Below are 23,113 nucleotides of genomic sequence, written 5' to 3'. Positions count from 1 at the left end.
TTTTATTTCTGTATAATTGTACATGTTCTTGGGATTACTACTGTATATTTTTCTATTGCTATGCTAAGAATGCCAGAAACTTAATGACTTATGTCAATACAAATTGTTACCTCACAGTTTACAGTACCAACGTGCCAAATTTTCTGCTTCTAATCACAGAAGGCCAAAATTAGCATATCTTCAGGTTTCTGTGGCTGGAAACTCTGGAAAGGTATCTCTTTACACATTCAAGTTTTTGGAAGAATCCAGTTCCTTGCATTGACTGAGGTCTCTGTTGTACATATAGGCATGAAATCAGGACCACAATCAGCTCCTTAAACCACCTCCTTTCCTTCTTACCTGGCTTTCTATATCACAAATCTGGCAGCATTTTCTTACATCATTTTCACACTTCCTATCTTCCTGGCTTCCTGCACTGCCAGCAGCCAGAGAAAGCTCTCTGCTCTTTAGGTCCCATGCAATTACATGGGAGCTACCAGATAATTCAGGATGATATTCCTATTTTAAAGTCCAGTGTTGCCATATGACATAAAAATGGGAGTGACAACTCATCATATTATCATGTACTGGGGATTTGGGTATGAATCTTTGGTGGACCATTTTTAGACATTTTATTTCCACAACTATATACCTTAATTTTCAGAGTTATCTTAGAATCAATATTTTACCATTACAAATGGAATCTCAAAATGTTTACCACTATTTAGAAAAATTTTTCCCTCTATATTTAGTGTCTTAAGCTTAATATGTACATATATTATAAATCCCATGAGAAAATGTTACATTTTTGTGCTTTAATATCAATAATACATTAAAGAATCAAGGAAGAATCTAATATAGTTATATAGATGTAGCAGTTCTGTTGAATTTCTTTCATTATTGATATTCCAAAACTTTCTGGTGTCATTTTCCTTCTGTGCAGATAACACTTTTTGGCCATTATTTAAAAATGAATGTGCTAACAATGAATTCCTTTATTTTAGTTTATCTGAAAATTCTTTATTTCTCCTGCATTTCTATATTATTCTGTTTTGTTCAGAGAAACAGAAGCAACAGGGAGACTGGGAAGTCTTAATTTCACAGAGAATATTCCTATCTAGATTCCCTAATAAAGGTGATGGGAATAAAGAGGGAAGTGACTGGTTGCAAATTCCTGCAAGAGCCTGCATTGATGTAGAGGCAGAGATAAAACCCTCAATTCTCATTATAAGATTTCCAAGTGATTGCATGAGGAGATTAAACAATTTGCTAATGCTAATTCTTTTGTTGATTGTGGATGCAATTGCCAGAATGTAATGCAAATCCTACCTGTAATATACCTCCGCAATAACCAGTAAGTCAGTGTTTCACCAAACAACTGGACACAATATCTTAGACAAGTTGACAAATGAAATTAACCATCAGAATTCCTGAATGATATTTGTCTTATAAATTTTTTGTTTAACAATCATTTTCTTTCAACGTTTTAAACATTTTATGCCACTTTCTTATGCCTCCCTGGTTAAAGTTGAGAATCTACATTCACTTGAATCATTGTGTTTGAATCATTGCCTATATATATATAGTGTCTTGTTTTTGTGTTTGCTTTCAAGATTTTTTCTTTGTCTTTAGAATGTGGAAGTTTTATTATGATGTCTCTAGACAGCTATATCCTTCGTTTCATCCTAGTTTAACTTCCTTTAGCTTCTGGAAATGGTGTTTATCCTTCTCCAAATCTGGGTTGTTTTCACTCATAAGTCCTATTATGTTAAATTTTATTTTATTAATTATTCATTTTGCTCAGTATTCTTTCTAATATTCTTTTGGACTTTCTGTAATTTGAATGTAGGATCATTAGTTACTGCCTCACAGGTCCCTAAGACTGAATTTTTAAAAAGTATTTTGTATCTCTTGTTGAGCTTGGATATTTTGTATTTAACTATCTCCAATATTCTGAAATTTCCCCTGTGACTTCATTTTGTATTTCTTCTTATCTAATTTGTTTTTTAAGTTCAGATAATGTATTTTTTAGTTCCAATATTCCCTTTTGCTTCCTTTTGTTTTTCTTCTTAGTATTTCTTATTTCTGTTAATTTCAAGAGGCTTTGAATTTATATATTTAAACACTTTTATAATAGCTGCTGTAAATATTTTCTCATATATTTTCATCTGTTATGTCACCTCATGATGAACATTTTTTATTTTCTTTTCCTTTTCAATTTAAAGTTTTACTGGGCCTTTACATTCCAAGTAATGTTTGACTACATCTATATATTTCAAATGTTTTATAATGTAACCCTGGTTCTTGTTTAAATCCTGTGGAGAATGGTGGAATTTTTGTCACAAAAATGCTCCTAGCTGTGTTTATGGTGCAAAATCTTAGCAGCCTGTGTGTCACTTATCTGAATAGAAGAATTGGTTGAGTTTTAAAGTTTGACAGAATTTTCTGTATTTCATTTAATAAATTCCAAGATGAGTTTCTAAATCATGAATTTTCCTTAACTCTTTCATATCACATATGCATTGTGCTATACAGAATAACATGGAAACTGAGGAAAAAATATAAAATATGCACAATTATTTTCTCATTTCTTTCTACAAGTATATATGCATTTTCCATTCTCTTTTCCATATATGTAACTAATATTTGAGTAAGGACTTCTATAAATATCTAAATAGCTAAAAAATTATAGAAAATACATATTGGGACATCACTGATTTTATAAAAGGAACCTGATGCCAAAATTTGGCATCTCAAAGTGTTTATAGTATCTAGATTATCAGGCAAAGCTACATAAGAAAAGGTTATTATGTGATAAAGTATTGAAGATGACTGAAAGGCCAGTTTTTATCCAGATAAAAGAAAAGTGGACCTTTTATACTATAAGAGCCTTTAACTAGTCATGGGATAACTGCCTTTAGTTGTGAAGAAGGAAAAGAAGGTGGTTAATAGGAAGAGTTTTTATGGAATAGAAGAGTGTGAATAGCAGGGAAATGTGGAATAGTTGGATATTGCTGTTAATACCAGTACACAAATAGTATGCCCAGTCTGGAGAAATGTTTTAGGAAGTAATAGGAATGTACAGAGTTGAGGTATATTGTGGAGATTACACATTATTGTTGACTTAAAATTGTGTGTAACATGTGTAGTTTTCCATAGGAAACCTTTTGAATTCCAGCAGTGACAGAATGAGAAAATCAAGTGAAAATGGTGAATAACACACAGACAGGATTGAAAGCTCTCTGTTCACACTGAATGCAAATGTTAAAAGTCAAGAAAGAGCAGAGTCTAATTTTAGCAATTTTAAACTGAGTATCTAGGTAAAATTGGTAGAAACGATGAAAATACATGATATTCTATGAGAGGATTTGTGTGTAATCTACAAGAGGATTATAGAGGAAGATGATATTTTAGTTTTGAGCATTTGACATCAAAATGATAGTAATGCATTCAAAACAATTAGCTATCTAAACTCAGAGATACAGAAATGTAAGTGCTCTACTGGAAAGTTAGGTGGAAACAAGAATGGATGTGGTCACAGGAAAAGAGGAAAAGTGGAGAAATATAGAGTAAATGGAAACCAAAATTAAAGAAGAGGAAAAGTAAAATGACAACATAAAGGAGACATATGAATATAAGCAGGTGGACAGTTACGGCAAAGAAAGAGGAAAACCTACAGATAGTTTGATATAGTTAGATAAATTGATTAAAAGCAGATACAGATTTAAATATAAATATAAAATGTAAATTATATTGATGACATATATATCTGTTGATACACATATTGATAGAGGAATGCTTATGGCCTGGGATACAAACATAGAGAATATGACCACAGATCCAATATTTACTTAATACAGAGCCCTCATTCCACTTATAGCATTTTATTAACTATTCTATTTTGCTCTAAAATTTTTTTTGTATTTGGTAATGTTTTATTTTATGAATGGCTAGAGATAGAGATGTATGCATAGACATAACACTAAGAATCTAAGTACAATATGTGTTTATGTATGCAAATTTCTATATATACATAGGTATGTGTTCTACATAGATAGATGTCTAGGTATAGATTTTTCTACAAATTCATCCAACTCTTCCTTTGAGTTGAATCTAATCAGAGTACTAAATAACTTCTTTGACAATATAATGTTTGCTGTAAACACCTTATATGATATAAAACCTTTCTGAGAGCGCCTTTAACCTCTGTGTTTCTCAAACTGTATATAATGGGGTTTAATATTGGAGTGATAATTACATACAGCATGGAAATGAGCCTGTCTCTGGCTGAGGAATGTTGACTAGAGGAAGGATGCAGGTAGGTAAATATTATTGTGCCATAGAACAGACCCATGACAAGGAGGTGGGAAGACGTGGAGAACACTTTGTGCTTTCCAGTGACTGGCCAGATCATTTCTATGTGATGTATATATAAGAATTAAAGGTGGTCAGAAAGGCACTGACCCCAAGAAACCTCCTGCCACTAAAACAAGCATCACACCCACATATTTGGAAGAACAGGAGAGGACCACCACTGGTGGGATGTCACAATAATATTGGTTAACCTGATGCAATTTACAGAAGGTGAACACCATATGCAGAAGGAAATTAAGAGACCCTGCTGCCCAGGTTCCAGCTGTCATGATGAAGTTGTAATGAAGGGGGAAACAGATGGCCACACACCTGTCATAAGCCATGATGGCAAGAAAGAGGACCTCAGGACCTGCCAGGGCCACCAGGAAATAAAGCTGCAAAGAACACCTAACAAAATAAATGTTTTGCTTCTTGGTCATGAGGTTCTAAAGCATCTTGGGAATAATAGCTGATGGGCAGAAAATGTCTAAGAGGGACAAATTTGCCAAGAAGTAGTACATGGATGTGTTCAGCTTATTCTCAGTCTTGATGGCAAGGAGAATTGTACCATTTCCTAACAAGATAACCTGCTAAATGACAGCCAAAACTACTAGGAGAGGATAGCATACCTCAACAAGATGAGAGAGCCCAATGAGGATAAACTCATTCATGGTGGTGAGGTTGTAGTTGTCCCTCTCTTCTCTCCACAAGGGTCTTTTGGAGTAAGTGAAACCAACATACACAGGTTAAGGTCAATAATCCATGAGCCTAGTGAAGATCAATATTTAGAAAATAGAATAATAGAATAAAATATGATAATATATAATTATAATTTAATATTACATAATGTAAAATAGTATAGAATAATAATACAATACAATAATTATGGAATAATAATATAATACAATAGTATAGAATGATAATATAACAATAATTTATGGAATATTCACCCTCAGTTCTTTAACAATTTTAAATTTCACCTTAAACTGTTGATCTTTCATGGGCATTTGTGATTTCATAATTCATTAAGAGCTTATGGTCCTTCCTCCACACCTCCTGAGGCACTAACATTTTTCTGCTTTGTATTACCTTAAGGTTTATAGTTTTGTACACTCTCTCAACATTAAGTTCTAGGAAGATAGAAAATGTGTATTATCCTTTGTCATTGCTCAATGAAGATAATGAATGGATTAATTGTTACTTGGTTTGACAAATTGTTTCTGTTTGAAAGGAGCAAATATGACAATATTTCCATAACTTCAAAATTACAAGCACTTAAAAATAAAAAGTGTTGACTTGTTATATCCCCAAAAAGTGTGCCTTAATAAAAATTAAATTTTGCCTATATATTATGAACAAATCCAGGTGATGGTATCTGAATGTAAACCCAACAGGAGACAGATATATTAACATTTGTATTCAAATCCCTTTCCCATTACAATTAAAATATTTCATTTATAATTTATATATGCTGGCAAATATTATTTTTATTTTCCCTTGTTTAGCATTCTAATTACATTTCTGTACACCCAAAGAACCCAGTAATCACAAAGATTATGATTATTCACAAAAAATAATTTAATTTTGTTGAAGGAAAGCAAACTGATACTTATGTAGAATTTTTTTCTGTTACTTTTAAAACCATTATCTTCTGTTTTTAGAAACATCATGTGTGGGATAGAAAATTCAAACAGGAAATATGTTTAGAAAATAAAATGACAAAGGAAGTTCATTGTTCCCCACTTCTATCACCTCTAACTTCTTTTCCCTGGAAGAAATTCTCACAAATTCTTGACACAGATAAAATATGTAGCACAGATAAAGTGGAATATGTATAATGATTCCTTAAAATTAATGGCACTATTCTTTTCTTCCAAGTTGTTACTTTTTGCCAGAAAATTCATATAAGAATTGCTGAGATTAATTGTAAATATTATTCTTTTCTTAATGGCAGTGTTAATATGTCTATCCTTTCCTTATACAGCAGGACCTTTGTGCCCTGCTTGAGATATAATATACTCTTTTTACTATTGCTCTGTAAATAATGAAACTTTTGAAAGAAAATTATTATACCAAGTGCAAAATGTTTACAAAATAGTATTCAATGAACAAAAGTTTGTTAAATTAGTGAATAAGGAAATATTGGAGCCAAAAATATCTGCAGTGCTCTTTCTCAAATTCTCAAATATTCAAGATTCCATCAAATATTGTATATCACATATTAATACATTGAAAAAATAATAGATAATGTGAGAAATTAAAGTAAATTTTATTACATGACATTGATGTTGATATTTGGAGATAGTAAACACTATGTCTTATATTAAATACCTATTTAACTTTATATCCAGGTTTACAAAATTGAATTACTTTTTTAAACAAGGATTAGGAGAAATAAGTCAATAACTTCCTGATAAAAAGCAGCAAAGTGAGTTCTACGTGAATTGCATGGCCAATGTGAAACATCAAGAAATGATAATAGATATTCCCTATTTTGCCCTTGATGTTTACTTTCCAAAGTCAAACTTATGGTCTTGGTATATAAAATACGGAAATTGTTCATGTGGGGAGGAAATATATGTTAATAAGCCCCTCCTGTTGACACCAATTTAATTACTTCCCAGAATTTGCCCTTAAATTTAGAAAATAAAACTTATTTTCATTAATAACATTTTGATGAGGAAAAGTTTCTATAATCTTCCAATGAATCAATAGCTAATTTGCTCTAGAATCAGTAAAATCCTTATGCAGTGCAATCCCCACTTGCTTTGTGAAATTCCTTGGTGTGAGCATAAGCAAATGAGAGTGAGAGTTATACATGTTGAAACCAGCTTTTTTCATATTCACAAGGGCCATCATATATGAGGATCCAGAGCAAGAAGCATGCAGCTAGGATTTGCTTAACTTGGAAATTAGTGAGGAATTAAACTTTTGTTTTTCTGTGTTACACTTTTACATATGGTCAAAGGCAAACAATCATATATGAAACTTCTCTCTGTTGCAAATAGTTACATCATTTCCATTATATAAAGTAAAAGATAATGAGTTCATTAAGCAATATTACCACTGTTAGAAGTTAGATCTTATCATTGAAACAGTAATTTATTTTGTACAATATCAAGGAAATGAGGTTAAAATTTCTTAGTAAATTTGCAATTAAATTTTCTTTTAAAAACTATTGCTTAATAAAAGTTCTTTTGCCTTCCTTTCTAACATTATATAATGACAGCTTATAAATAGAGCAACCATAAAAGCCTTGGAGGATGTAAACTCTCCACATGGTTTTTGTGGTCCTTCTTGACCAGAAGTGCTCATAGACCTGATTATCTGGGAAATGTAAATCAAGATGTAGGGTCAGAATCATGCTTTAGATACAGCAGAAATTTACATGCAAAGTTATGGACACTCATGTGTGCATATGCATATTTTTAGGACCCAAAGAATTTGTATGCATTTTTCCCAAACAATCTAATATTATTAAGAATTAAACACTCTGTATTACCTAATTAATATTTGGTTTCAACCAGTTCCTTAAATGTGTAAATTTTCACACCACCTTAACATCTTTACCATATTTTGTTTCTTTCAGCTCAGACAGTCCAGAATTAGCAAAGTATTTTCTTGATTTTTTAGTTTCCAAGATTTCATTACCAATACAAGGTTTCAACAAGTTGAAAGTCAAATGATCCAACTGACACACAGTACTAGTAAAGAACAGTTCCTCACTTATAAAGAGAGTACATGTTGGAATTGTTCCGTAATTTATATCATCCCCACTTTCCCCTTTGGGAAAACATCAGTTAGGACTCTAGTAGCAATATCTTTTACTACTTGATAATTTTCCATTATTACTAACTTAGAAATGAGCACTCATTTGAAAAAACTAACTGATCAACTTAATAAGTTTTAAAAGAAATATAAATTATAGGAAAGTGGCAATTTTATTTCTTTTCATGTTCTAGAGTATAATAAAAGAAAAGCTTTGCTAGACAAAAATAATCTAATTGATGTTATGAGGAAAATTTTTCTGAAACCAGAGAAAACCTTCCAGTAAAATAGGATTGTACCATCAAATTGCTATAAATTTGAATTTTTCTTGATATACTGGTAACTTTTAACACTATTTTAATATATTATTATGCATTTTTATACTGTCAAATCTATTTACCATGCAAATGAAAACTGGTTTGCTACAGCCCTTTAGATAAAAACGAGAGGGATTTTGAACTCATTTTAACATGTAATTCCTAACTGTTTTCCATCAGTTCATCAGTTACCTATGACCTTATAAATCATCATAAATTAATTAATTTAAATTGAAATCACACACAGTTAAATATACATTTTAATAACACAGGAGTTCATACAAATTTCCTCTAATTCTAATTAAACATCAATAAAATACCTCAAGGCACACTTCTTTACATCCCCATTCTGTTTTTAAAATTCTTATTTCCCATAGTGAAAATCCTGGTTCCCAAAGATTTCACATATTTAATCATTTTCTGTAGCCTACAATAAATACTCACTAGTTTTGTAATTGCTACACTGGTGCTACTACACCTAAAAAAATTCAGTTTCCAGTTATTTTTCAGGTTTATTATACTTACAGTATATGCCACTTAATTTAAATCTTAGCATATCAAGTTCATAAATTATTTAAATTTTTCCTGAAATCAGCTCCAAAGAAGTACACTAACTCTGTATTCAAAAATTTGAGCTAAATGGCTGCCTTCAACCCCATCCCCTCCTGCTAAGAAAGCTTAGCAGCATTTTTTAAAAATATTTTGAGACATTCTTGTGGATGAGGTTACCAGGGCCAGACAATGCCTATGTTTTCAGTTCTTATTTCAATAATGTTATATATAAAATGGTGTGTTATTATAAACATTAATATTCTGAATTATATATACTGATTCTTACACTGATGTATATTTGAACATCATCAAGCTTATTTAAAATATTCTCTAGCTCTGAATTCTCATTTTTTTTAGACAATTACTAAATTTCTACCAACATTTATTCTCTTTTTCTGTTTGGGGTGTAATGGGCAGCTCTCATTCAAATATCATCAGGGCACACAGCATCCAGGCTTGAGGATACATTTTCTAGAATCTCTTGGAGCCTAGTGAAACATTATCATGACTAATGAGATTTTAGTGGATGTGAAATATAATCTTGTATATATAATGTGATACATAATACTGTAATCTTATTATATATGGCAGGTGATTACAATTCTTCTTCACTTTAGCCAGGCCAGAACAAGATTTTATAAATTTCTTCCATCATAAACCACATGTTAAACTGAAATAATTGAGGAAATGGCAGAGCAATGAGACAGAAGAAACCTGGGTATCCAGTAAACAGATTCCTTTTTTGTTGACTGCCTAGCAATTAATGCTGTACATTAAGGTCAATCAATCAATCAATAAAAATTAAAATAAATTCTTCCATAAGACAGTGTTATATGAGTCTCACCTATAGCAACTGGATCAGTTCCCAAGACAGTTACTATTGCAGTGTCAAAATTTAGAACTTTATATTTATATATTTTAAATATTTAATTATCAACAAAGTTTCCTTAACATTTTTATCCATTCATCTCTTGAAACACAGGCCTGCTTCTTCTGAATTCTCTACCCAAGAAAGCATTGTTAATTATTAAAACTAATGTTGAAGTAAAAATAAATGCAGAGAATTACCATAGCTCATTGAATCTTCTCTATTTTTCTCTTTATTTTATTTTTAAATTAACATTTTAAAATTAAATCATAATTATGGTGATTGCATCTATTGCTAATGATATGGTGCAGTCAGTTAAGGGGAGTGTCTTCTGCAATGAGAGAAGTTTAATCTAATCACTTGAGGACTTTTAAGGAGGAGGTAATGACTTCAGCATTCAGTAGAGAGAACTTTCATTTCTTCTTCAGCCAGCCAGCCTCTCCTAGGGAATTTATTGAAGACCTTCATTGAAGTGCCAGCTTGCAGCATGCCCTATGGAATTTGGACTCATGCATCCCCACAGTTTTGTGGGACACTTTTATAAAATTTCATATTTTTTACAGATAACTCCTATTGGTCCTTTTTCCTAGATAATGCTTTCTAATACAGCATCTGGATACAAACATGTTATTTGCAAATAATTATTCCCAATCTATGCTTCATTATTTCATTCTTTCCAAAAACATATACATTTTTAAAAAATTTTACTGAGGTCCAATGTGTTTCTCCCCCTTCATGATGTGAGTTTTTGGTGTAGTTTCTAAGAGCACTTTGCCTAACCTTACTCTTACTCATGAATTCCTTCACTTTTTTTCTAAAGAATTATAGCTACCAGTTGACATTTGGATTTACTTTTTTTATATACAGCTGGTGATTTAGGAGGATATTCCTTTTTGTTCACATATGGATGTCCTAACATTCTGACACCAATTTTTCAAAATGTTTTTTTCCCATTGACTAGCATTTATATCATTGTCAAGCATTGAAGGACGACTTTTATATTTGTTTATAGAACTCTATGTATATGTACCTTAATCTACATAATCTACATAATTGTTTATGGCACTATACCACAAAATCATGCACTTGGAGTAAGTCTTAAAATAGAGTAGTGGGATTCATCCATATTAGTTATACTTTTTGAAAATTGTTTTGTCTATTTTAGATTGTTGACTAGGCCATGTAAGTTTCAAAACCAGTGAAATTTGTAGATTTATGTAAAAATTGCCACTTTTAGTGTGTTGGTTCTTGCAGTCCATAAATGGAGCATATATCTCAACTTAGATATTTCATATACTTCATCAAACATCTTTTTGTTTGCAGCGTGTATTTCCTGCACACATTGCATTTAGATAATTATCTTAGAATTTCACTTCTTTTAGTATTGTAGCTAATTGTAATAGTATTTTAAATTTTTACTGTTGTGTTTTCATTGCTACTACATGGAAAAAGATTATTTATTGGGTGTTTTCTGTGAATCCTAGGCCCCAAAAAACTTGCTTATTAATTCCAGGAGTTTTATTTTTTCCATGTAAATTCCTTGAAAAATTTATATTTAAAAATTTTCCATGTGAATAGGGTGAATCTTAGTTATATTAATGATCTTTCAGTGTTTTATTACATTTTATGTTTATGTACTTTTCCTAGGAGAGGGTGAAATGGACATCCTTTCCTTGTTCCCAATTCTGGTATTTAAACACTCAACCTTTCACCATTAATTATGATTTTAATTGTAGAATTTTTATACATGATTTTATTTTTTGAGGAAATTTTATTGTACTCCTAGTTGATTGATAGTTATTATAGTTAATGGATGTTGAAGTTTACTACACGATTTGCTATGATACTATCAGTTTTTCTTATTTAGACTGTTAAAGTGATTGATTTTCCAATATTGAACCATCTGTGCTTGCAGAGTAAAGAACCTCACTTTGTCATTGATTATTAATCTAAATATGTTTGTTGTAGGATTCAAGTTAATATTTTGTTATGGATTTTTGTATCCACATTTGTGAAAGATATTTTTTGTAGTTTACTTTTTTACAAGTGTCTGAATTGAGTTTTGTTATTGGGGAATGTTGTCCTCACAAAATGATTTTCTGCAAAAGTTGTAGAGCAATATTGGCAGAATCTGCCAATGGAAACTTCTGGGCTGGGAAAGACCTTTCCTGAGGGTTACTAGGTGAAACTCAATTTCTTTACAGTTAAGGCTGTCTTTAATTTATTAATTTAAACATGAATGAATTTTTTGCAGTTTATGGTTTTGGAGGAATTTTTCTATTTCTTCTAAGTTATCAATTTTATGTTTATGATGGTTCATAAAATTTCCTCATAATTCCCTCATTTTTCCTTAAATATCTGACTCCTTCATTTTCATCCTTGGCAATTTAGTCCTGAGAATTATTTATCATTGCTGTTGGCCTAAGAATTTTGAACATTTACAATTTACAGGAGTTTAAATGAACTTCCCCTCTACTGCCTTTGCAATACACTTTGACTTCCCTCTGGGTGGTCTCTTGTGTGACCTATTACAGGTGGTTCTTTGCTCTGGCCATTTTAGCTGAATGTATTTCATACTGTCCCACTAGCTGCAAGCATTTTCTCTGCCTTCAAGACATATTATGTAATTGCAGGCCTGAGGAAATTTCTCCAGCTTTCTTCCTCAGCCTCCCACCTGATAGATTGGCACTGCCACACAGGCATCCTGGGTATGTACAGTAGACAACTTGCTCTCACTCTAGACAGGGACAGGAGTCCACAATGAGTCACAAGTTGGTGCTACTTCACATTGGGGAGGGGCCTAGAGTGGGGCCACCAAGATTGTCATAAACTTCTATTCCTCTTGCAGCTGTGTTTTCTTGATTCAGCACTTGCCAAGTTAATGTAGCCCTTATCTATATTCCATAGTTTTGAGGAAGTTTTATTCTCTTTAAAATTCCTCTGCCACCTCTGCACAGAGTTGGAACAAAGGCCAACCTTAGAGAAGAACCCCAGCAATCTGAAATAGCTAATGCAAAGCCATGGTCAGTGATCAGATTATATACCCCTGGAATTTGGAAGACTCGGTCTTATGTCCCACTCTGACAGCAGCAAGCTATGCCAGTAACCTGAGCTGTATTTCATAGTTCCTGCTATGTGTATGGCAGATGGGGCTTTATTGCCACTGCAGGGAGTGTGGAAATCACTGGTATTTACTACAATTTAGCAGCCACTTGCTCCTGCTCCTCCCTGAGTGCTACACAGTGTTCCACTAGAATCTGGAGTTAAAAATAATTGATTCAGATAGTCCTGCATGTTTAAGAGTTGCTTTAGTGGAGGTATTGATTTCCTGAGATTTTATTGTACATTTTCCCACAATCCTTCCTTCAATCATGTTTCTGCTTTCAATTTTATTGATTTCTGTTGTCATACATACTATTTCTTTCATTTCCATGTTTTGTGTTTTCTTTTCTATTCTTTTGTAGTTTCCTCATGAAAAAAACATATTAAATTGATACCTTTCATATTCCTAATATATATATACATTTAATGCAATAAATTACCCACTAAGAACTGTTATATATGTAAAATCTTAATATTCTTTATTTTCCTATTATTCAATTTTAAACATTTTCTAATTTCCCTTTAATATCCTCTTTGAAAAATGGAGTATTTAAAAATCCATTGTTCAATTTCATAGTGTATCTAGATTTTCTTCATATTATTTTCTGCTTCATATCTCATTTAAATTCATTATTACATGGAAAAATTCTTGGTGTGATATCAATTTTTTATATTTTTGAAGATTTGTTTCTTTTTAGAAAATATCTTCTTTGATGAATTTTTCATTTTTTCACTCAAATATACTTTTTTATTATTTGGATTTTTTATGAAATAGTACATAATGTTAACCTTGCAACTCTGTTCTATTTGATTGTTGGTTTTATTAGGCTGATTTATATTGATTACCAATAGAAAAGTGTTAAAATGCCCAAGTATAATTGCATATATATGTGTGTGTGTGTGTATGTGCTTGTGTGTATGTGTATTTGTTTTTCAGTTCTCTCAGTCATTTTCTTTTATACCCTGAGGTTTTTTTTAAACATACACATATTTAAGATTTTTGTGTCTTCATTACAATAATTACACAATATATTTTTAATTAACTTTTCAGTATTAAATACTTTTTTACTTCATCTAGGTTAATTTTCCTTTCTTTAACATTTGTTTTGCCTGATATTGATATAGTCATGTAATTTTATTTTTCATAGTTTTTGCATATTATATATTCTAATCATTTTAATTGTAATCTGCCTATATCATTGCATTTCAAAGAAATTTCCATAGAAATTATTTACTTCATTGGACCTAGAGAAAGGAGTGCTCTGGGGTTCATTGCATTTGATATAAATGCTGATCTAGAGAATATATGTGATTGGAATGTTAAGCAGTTGTTTCTTTATCAGCAGAATATTCAAAAAAAAAAAGCTAATGCTCTGAACTAAGTTGTCCTTTGGGAGAAGATTGTTTTGAGGAGTGATAATCTAAAGCTGCTGTTGAAAGACATGAAAACAAAATATTTTTTCTTTGATGATGGAAATGGTCTCAAGGGAAACAGGAATGTCACCTTAATTCTATCTTGGAAAATTATACTAAATGCTGGAATTCTACCTCTTGTGACAGGATCAGGACATGTATCTGTCCCATTTCCAGATACATATGAAATAATGAAGAGTTATTAAATTATTCTGAATTTGAAGCAACATATTTTTATACTTAATGAATTGTATCTCAATTATCTCTTCCCTTGCATTTTCATTTGCTTTTGGTTGTTATTTTATTATGCTTTTAAGGATTTTTTGGTATAAGACCTAACATCAAAAGGCATATTTGAAGGGAAAGGTTAATGGGCTATTTAAACTTCAATTTACAAACAAAACAAAAAAGGAAGGCTGGCCACCAAAATGGAGTATTATAGAATAAGGCAACTTTATAATAACAAGGATTTTTAAAAATATATTATTTTATTGGTGAATAAATCATTTCATATATGGAAATATATATATTCCATTATTCTTTATGGAATATAAAGTGAGCTTGAAAGGTAGTTATAACTTTCAAGTGCCTATAGAGTCATAAGAACTCTGTATTTTGTGCCTTCTGTTCATCCAATATAATACAATGTATTCATCTACATCAGTTGTTGAGAGTATCATCATATACTTGTGCATTCAAAATTATAATCAGCCCTTTAGCATGCCCATTATTCAAAAAAATTAATAGAATGATAAATATAAAAGAATAAAGTAAAATAAAATGAAATAAAATCAGACACCACCACCACCACCGAGAATCTAATACCCCTCATGTAAAACCCACTATTACATTTAGTTTGATATATTGCCTTTGATACAAATTTTAGAAACATATTACAATGTTACCCTTAACTATAGACTGTGGCTTGCATTGATTATATTTTTCCCCAATACCATCCCACTTTCAACATCTTCAAAGTTGACTTCATTTGTTTTACCTTGTGTAAAATCGTTTTTATATTTGCATTTTTAATCACCATCATTGACCATTCTAGGCTTCAGTAAGTTATACAATTTGAGTCTTTATCTTCTACCTTTCCTTCTGGTATCATACTTGCCTCTATCTTTCCTTTTTCAACTGTACTCACAGTCATCTTTTTTTTAATATACTTAGAATATTGTGCTACCATCACAGAGTATTGTGCTATCCATTTCTGGATCTATATAATCCACCATGTTGAACATTCCATACTTCTTGAGCAACAGTTACCCAATGTCTACCCTCTTTCCATCTCCTGATAATCTTTGTTCTCAGCTTTAATTCTCAAAATTTGCTCATTCATATTAGTTCATAATAGTAATTACATACAGTATTCATCCTTGTGTTTCTGGCTAATTTCACTGAACATAACATCCTCAGGATGCATTCATGTTGGCATATGTTCCATGACTTTATTCTGTCTTACAGCTGCATAGTACTTCATTGTATGTACCTACCACTATTTTTTGTTTATCCATTCTTCTGTTGATGGGTATTTGGACTGTTTAGATCTCTTGGCCATCATGAATAATGCCACTAGGAACATCAGTTTAAAAATGTTCATGTCTTAGCTTTCAGTTACTCTGAGTATAATATACCTACTAATGGAGATGCTGGATCATACAGTAATTCTGTACTTAACTTCCTGAGGAACACAAAACAGATTTCCAAAGTGGCTCCACCATTCTACATTGCAGACAGTGAGTAAGTGTGCCTCTTTCTCCACATCATTTCCAGCACTTGTAATTTACTGGCTTCTTTTTTTTTTCATAGCAGCCATTCTAGTATATGTGAGAGGACATCTCATTGTGGTTTTGATTTGAGTTTCCTAATAGCCAGTGAAATTGAACATCTTTTCACATGTATATGACCCATTTGTATTTCCACTACAGAAAAGTATGTGTCTATGTCTTTTGCCTATTTTATAACTTATGTAGTTTGTCTTTTTGTTGTGGAATTGTAGAATTTCTTTATACATTCTGGACATTAAACCCTTGTCTTTTATGAGGCTTCCAAGTATTGTTTCCTTTTCAATAGGCTGCCTTTTTATTTTCTGATAAAGTCCTTTGATTCACGTGTTCAAATTTGAAGAGATCCCATTATCTGTTTTTCTTTCATTGCTTGTGTGTTGTCTGTAAAGTCTAGAAAATAAGCTCCTATCACAAGATATTTAAGATATTTCCCTATATTCTCTTTCAAAAGTTCTAAGATGTTAGTTCTAATGTTTAGGTCTTTGATCTATTTCAAGCTAAATTTGGGTAAAGTGTGAGATCAGATTCCTCTTTCATTTGCTTGGATATGGATATCCAGTTCTACAAACACCATTTACTGAAGAGACTGCTCTGTTCCAAGTGCCTTGGTTTGTCCACCTTATAAAAGACCAATTGTCCATAGATGAGAATGTCTATTTCTAAACAATCAATTTGATTCCTTTGATGGGTATATCTATCTTTATGCCTCTACCATGCTGTTTTGACCACTGTAGCTTTGTAATATACGTAAAGTGATGAAGTGAGGTAGCATGAAGCCTCCCACTCCCTTCCTCTTTCTCAAGATATTTTTGGTTATTTGGGGCTCCATACCCATCCAAATATGTTTGGTTATTAACTTTTCTACATCTGCCAAAAAGTTGGGATTTTCTTTGGCATTGCATTGAATCTATGAATCGATTTAGGTATAATTGAAATCTTAATAATGTTTATTCTTCCAATGCATGAATACATTATGTTCTTCCATTTATTTACATTCTTTGAGATTCCTTTTAGCAATTTATTCTAGTTTCCTGGAAACACATCTTTTGTGGCCTTGGTTAAGTTTACTCCTAAATATTATATTCCTTTGGTTGTTATTGTAAATGGAATGTTTTTCTTGAATTTTTCTTAATGTTGCACATTACTAGTATATAGGAACACTACTGATTTGTGATGTTGATCTTGTACCTGGCACATTGCTGTATTAATTTATTAGCTCTAATAGCTTTGTTTTAGATTTTTTTTTAATTTTCTACATACAGGATTTTGTAATTTGCAAACAGTGAAAGTTTTACTTCTCCAGTATGAATGCCTTCTATTTCTTTTTATGGCCTAATTTCTCTAGATAGGACTTCCATCACAATGTTGAATAAAAATGGTGTCAATGTGCATCTTTGTCTTGTTCTTGATCTTAGAGGGAAAGCAGTCAGTGTTTTCCCATTGAGTATGATGTTAGCTGTGGGTTTTTCATTTATTACCTTTATCATATTGAGGAAGTTCCCTTCTGTAAATGTCTTTTTGAATGTTTTTATCAACAAAGGATATTGAATTTTATTAAAGTGTTTTTTTGTGAATCCATCAAGATGATCATGTTTTTCTGCATTGAGTTATTGATGTGGTGTATTACATTAATTGACTTTTTTATGTTGAACCAGTTTTGCATACCTGGAATAAACCAACTTGATCATGATATATAATTCTTTCAATTTGTTGCTGGTCTCAATTTGTGAATACTTTTTTGAGGATTTTGTGCCTATATTCATTACAGTGATTGACCTGTAATTTTCTCTTCTTATAATATTCTTGTCTGGCTTTGGTGTTAGGGTGATGATGGCTTCAAATAATGAGTTAGGTAGGTTTCCCTCTTCTTCAAATTTTTTGAAGAGTTTGAACAGGATTGGTACTATTTCTTGAATTCTTAGTAGAATTCACATGTGCAGCCATCTGGTCCTGGATTTTACTTTTGGGGAGGTTTTTGATGACTGACTCAATCTGTTTTCTTCTAAATACTTTGTTGACATCATCTATTTCTTCTCTAGTCAATGTTGCTTATTCATTTGCTTTTCTAGGAAGTTGTCCATTTCATCAAGTTGTCTAATTAATTAGCATATAGTTGCTCATAGACTCTTCTCATTATCTCCTTTATTTCTGCAGGGTTGGTAGGTATGTTCCATCTCCCATTTCTGATTTTATTTATTTGCAACCTCTTTTTTTGTTAGCCTAGCTAATAAAAATTTTTATTGATATTCAGAAAGAACCAACTTCTGTTTTTCTTGGTTCTCTCTATTGTTTTCATGTTCTCCATTTCATTTATTTCTGCTCTGATCTTTTATTTCTTTCCTTCTGTTTGCTTGTGTAGTTTCCTTCCTTATCTGTTTAAATTGTTTCTGTGCTTTCCATATATCTTCCATGTGAACAGGTAACTCATCAAATTTTGCTCTTTCTTTTTTGTTTAATATATTTATTTAGGGTAATTAATTTCCCTCTCAGCACTGGCATTGCTGATTCCTATAAGTTTTAATCTGTGGTGTTTTCTTTTTCATTTGCCTCAAGATATCTACTAATTTCTATTTTAATTTCTTCCTTTACCACCAGTTGTTTATGATAGTGTTGCTTACCCTCCATATATTTGTGAGTTTTCTGATCTTCCATTTGTTATTGCTTACCAAACTCATTCAATTATGATCCTAGAAAGAGGCTTGTACGACATTTTTAAATGTATGAAGATCTTCCTTGTGATCTAACATGTGGTGTATCCTAAACAATAATCCATGAGCACTTTACAAAAATGTGCATCCTGCTGTTATGAGGTATAATGTTCAATAAAACACTCCCAACTCTTGTTCATTTATCTTACAATTCAACATCTGTGTTTCCCTCTTGATTCTCTGTCTGGATTTTCTATCCACTGATGAGAGTTGTATATTGGGTTCTGTATTATTGTAGATGTATGTACTTCTCCCTTCAGTTTTGTTAGTGTTTGCTTCATTTATTTTGTGGCACTATGTGCATAAATATTTATGATTTTTATGTCTTCTTGATGAATTTTCCATTTTTTTAATATGCACTGTCCTTTATCTGTTTCAGTTGTTTTCCATTTGAACTCTAATCTGTCTGATAATATAGCTACTCCTGATTTTTTCTGGTTTTTGTTTATGTGAAATATATTTTTTCAACCTTAAACTTTCAACCTATTTTTGTCTGTGTGTATAAAGTTATTCTCTTGTAGACAGCACAGAGATAAGTTGTGTTTTTTAAACCATTATGCCAGTCTATTTCTTTTTATTTTGGAGTTTAATCCATCAATATTTAATGCTATTATTATAAGGGCAGTACTTTCTTCTATCATTTGGCCTTTTGAATTTTATTTATCATATCTTGTTTTTTATCTCTCTTTTTTTACTTTTCCTTATACTCTTCATTTCTACACTCTTCTCCAAACTTCTCTCTCCTGTCTTTCCTTATCAACCTGTAGCACTCCCTTTATTATTTCTTGTAGGGCAGGTCTCTTGTTCACTAAGTCTCCCAGTGTCTGCTGTCTGAAAATATTTTAAACTCTCCCTCATTTTTGAAGGACAATTTTCCAGAATTCCTGATTGGCAGTTTTTTTTTTTTTTTTTAATTTCAGTACATTAGATAATTATAGCACTGCCTTCCTGCCTCCACAGTTTCTATGGAGAAATCTGTGTATATTCTTATTGAATTTCCCTGGTAGGGAATTCAAAATTCTCTTTTTCTTTGACATCTGACCCTCTGTCTGGAAAAGTGTCTTGGAGGCCTATTCAGATCTTTTCCTTTTGTGGAACAGTGCACTTCTTGAATCTCTAATTTTATATCTTTCTTAAGAGTGGTACATTTTCAGTGATTATTTCCTTCATTATACTTACTGCTGTTTTTCCCTCCTCTTCTCTTTCAGGACACCCATAATATATATATATTAATGTACTTCATGTTGCCGTTTGGTTCCCTAAGACCCTATTCATATTTTTCCATCCTTTTTCCTGTTATTTTGTATAATTTCAGATGCCTTGTATTCTAATTCACTGATCCTTTCTTCTGCCTCTTCAAATATGCTGTTTTATGTCTCCATTGTGTTTTTCATGTCTTCTATTGTGCCTTTCATTCCCATAGTTCTTGCCATTTGTATTTTCTTTTTTTTCAAGTTTACAAATTCTTCTTTATGGTCACCCAGGATCTCCTTTATATCATTCATCCCTTTTCCCACATTTTCATTCAACTCATTGATTTGATATACTAGATTTGTTTGAACATCTTTAATTTGTTGTTGCAACTCCTGTATGTCAGCTAAAGTGTTAGTTTGTTCCTTTGCCTTGTACACATTTTCATGCTTCCTAACATGAATCATGATCTTTTGCTGTCTAAGCCTCTGATTTTCCTGATTAGTTTATTCTGGAGTTCATTTTCAGTCTTTTACCTAGGATTTTCTTTTTGGTTGGCTTTGTTCCCTCTCTATTCTTTGGCAATCAGTTCAACTTTTTGTAGACCTCTGGCATTGTTTATGCTTTTTTTCTAGTTTATGTCTTTTTCTTAGATCTTTTCAGCTCTTGCTTGTCTTGTTCTTGCCCTGCCTCTATGTAAATTTTTATGAGTGTGTCTCTACTATGGTTGACCACAATCAGATTTTCCAGTCCAGAAAGGCTGAATTGTCAGGAGGAATGTGTAATCCATATCAAGTTACTCTGAGAATGCGACCCAGCAAATTGTCAGAACCTCCGGTGAAACCTCTATACTCTGTGTTTTCCTATTCTGCAGGCACCCCTTTCAGCCCATAGTTCCCCACTGATGGAATGTGACACAGTGCCTCTAATTCTTAGAAGCCTTCTCCATGCCATGGGTAGGGCTGACTCAAGTTGTTTCTATTTTCCAGCTTCTGGTGTCTGAGTTTTTTTGAGGGAGTCCTGTCACCTGAGTTAGGCCCCACCCATCCTTTTCTTAGAGAATTTATGCCCTTCAGGGAATTATCTCCTGCACTTTTGTCATTGCTTTTTCTTTTAGCTCTCTCTTAGCTCTGCCCTTGCCTGGGTCCAGCTGTCAACTGATAATATCTGAGGTTTCTCTAGTCAGCTACTTAGAATAGTTTTTTAAAGAAGAAAATCTAAAAATAAGAAAGAGAGAAAAGGAAAACAAAAATAAAAACAAGGGAAAATAAAGCAACATATCCCTTTTCAGAGCATTTCTCCAGGCTCCAAATTTCATCAGGCAAGAGCTGGAGTTTGTAACTTTCTCTGTGCATCCCCATTTTTGTGATGCAACCCCTTTCAGGCACTCTGATCTCAGCTGTCTCCAAAAGCCTCTGTCTTTATTCTTTTTTTATTTATTGCATTTTATTTCTTCTTTCAGTGTCCCCTCCTCTCTGCCAGGGTTACAGCCACAGTTGTAACTTTGCTGAGCTACTTTCTCTTCCTCCCACTAAAGACCACTTAGAGATATGCCCTTTAGGGAATTACCTCCTCAACCAGACTAGTCACACTAAAACAACTATGATTCTTTTCTTTCCTGGGGCAGTGCTGAAACCTGAGCATTCCAGCAGTTCTAATGGTCTATTGAATAATAAAATTAATAATACCTATATTAATGAAGTGGAGATAAAGAAAATAAAAAAAAAAAAAACATTTTCAGACCCAGACCCCAGTTCCCTGGGTGTGCCAAGCAAGAGCCATATTTGTTATCTGCTTCTCTGTGCCCTTTTTCCTTAGGGTCCAGCCCTTTTCCAATATTCTGAGCTCCTCCAACTCCAAAAGTTGTTGATACTGTTAGCACTGTCTCCTCTCTGCCATAGTGAAAAATCTTTGTTTCTTTCCTGCTTCTCTTGATTTATCTGGGCTCACAGCTTTTATTCAGCAGACTGAATTTGTTAATTACTTCTGCAATTGGAAATTATTTGAGCACCCCTCCTTGCTCTCAGCAGAGTCTGTTCTTTTCCTTTTGGGTAACCAGCTCCAGAGAGTCTACCATGCCTGTGGGACAGGTGTGCTATCCCTTTGGCCAGGGAAACTTACAGTTCTTCACTGTGATTCTAGCCATTCTACCCATTCCATACTGGTATATGAGATGTGTCCAGTCACAGAAGTCCTCTAAAGAGTTTTTTTCAGACATTTCCTTTCTATTGTCCTAGAGGAGTAACTAGAATCCATACCTCACCACTCCAATATATTCCCCACTCTCCATTATGCCTTTATTTCCCATGAGTTCTGCAATTTTTATTTTTCAAGTTTTGAGTTCTTCTGTATGTTCACTCAGTATCTTCTTTATATCCTTCATCTCTACTGCTACATTATCCTTCAGCTCTTTCACTCAATTTATAATATTTGTTTGAACATCTTTAATTCATTGTTTAACTCCCGTATCTCATTTGCAGTGTTAGTTTGTTCCCTTGACTGAACCATATACACATGCCTCTTTTATGACTCATGAACTTTTGCTTGTATCCAGAATCTGATTTCCTTGATTTGTTTATTTTGGGGATCATTTCATCTTTTTTACCTAGGGCTTTCTAGGCTGGCTTTGTTCTCTATCTGTTCTTTAGCATTCAGTTCAACTTATTCTACACCTATTGCATTGATTCTCTTTAACCAATCAGAATTGTTCAGCTCTTGTTTTCTGTTTCTTACCCTGCCTATATGGAAGTTATTTTTTTGAGTATGTTCTCCCTAGATAAGTTCAATTGCAATTAGATTTTCCCAGATAAGACAGACATAGGAATGAGGAAGTGAGTGTAATCAGTATCAAGATTCCCTTGAGATGACACCTAGGTTGGTACTGATATTTCCTGTGAAGACTTTGGATTCTGTGCTTTTTCTATCCCTGCCAAGCAAGTGGTGCTTATCAGCCCACAGTACCCCACAGAAGGAAAGTGTCTCAGTGCCTTTAATTTGCAGCAGACCCTATCACTGCCAGGCTTGCAGTTAAGACAGAGGCTGAGTAGAGTGCAGGCTAAAACCATTTCTGTT

General features: G+C 32.5%; 1 pseudogene; it reads right to left on the bottom strand.

Moving 5' to 3' along the window:
- Positions 1 to 4,096: 4,096 nt before the first annotated feature.
- Positions 4,097 to 22,331, bottom strand: LOC119520788 (annotated as a pseudogene).
- Positions 22,332 to 23,113: the final 782 nt, after the last annotated feature.

This window comes from Choloepus didactylus, chromosome 26 (assembly GCF_015220235.1).
Source record: "Choloepus didactylus isolate mChoDid1 chromosome 26, mChoDid1.pri, whole genome shotgun sequence".
Taxonomy (NCBI): domain Eukaryota; kingdom Metazoa; phylum Chordata; class Mammalia; order Pilosa; family Megalonychidae; genus Choloepus; species Choloepus didactylus.
Note: the sequence above shows the minus strand (reverse complement) of the source record. Positions and strands in the feature narration are given on the sequence as shown.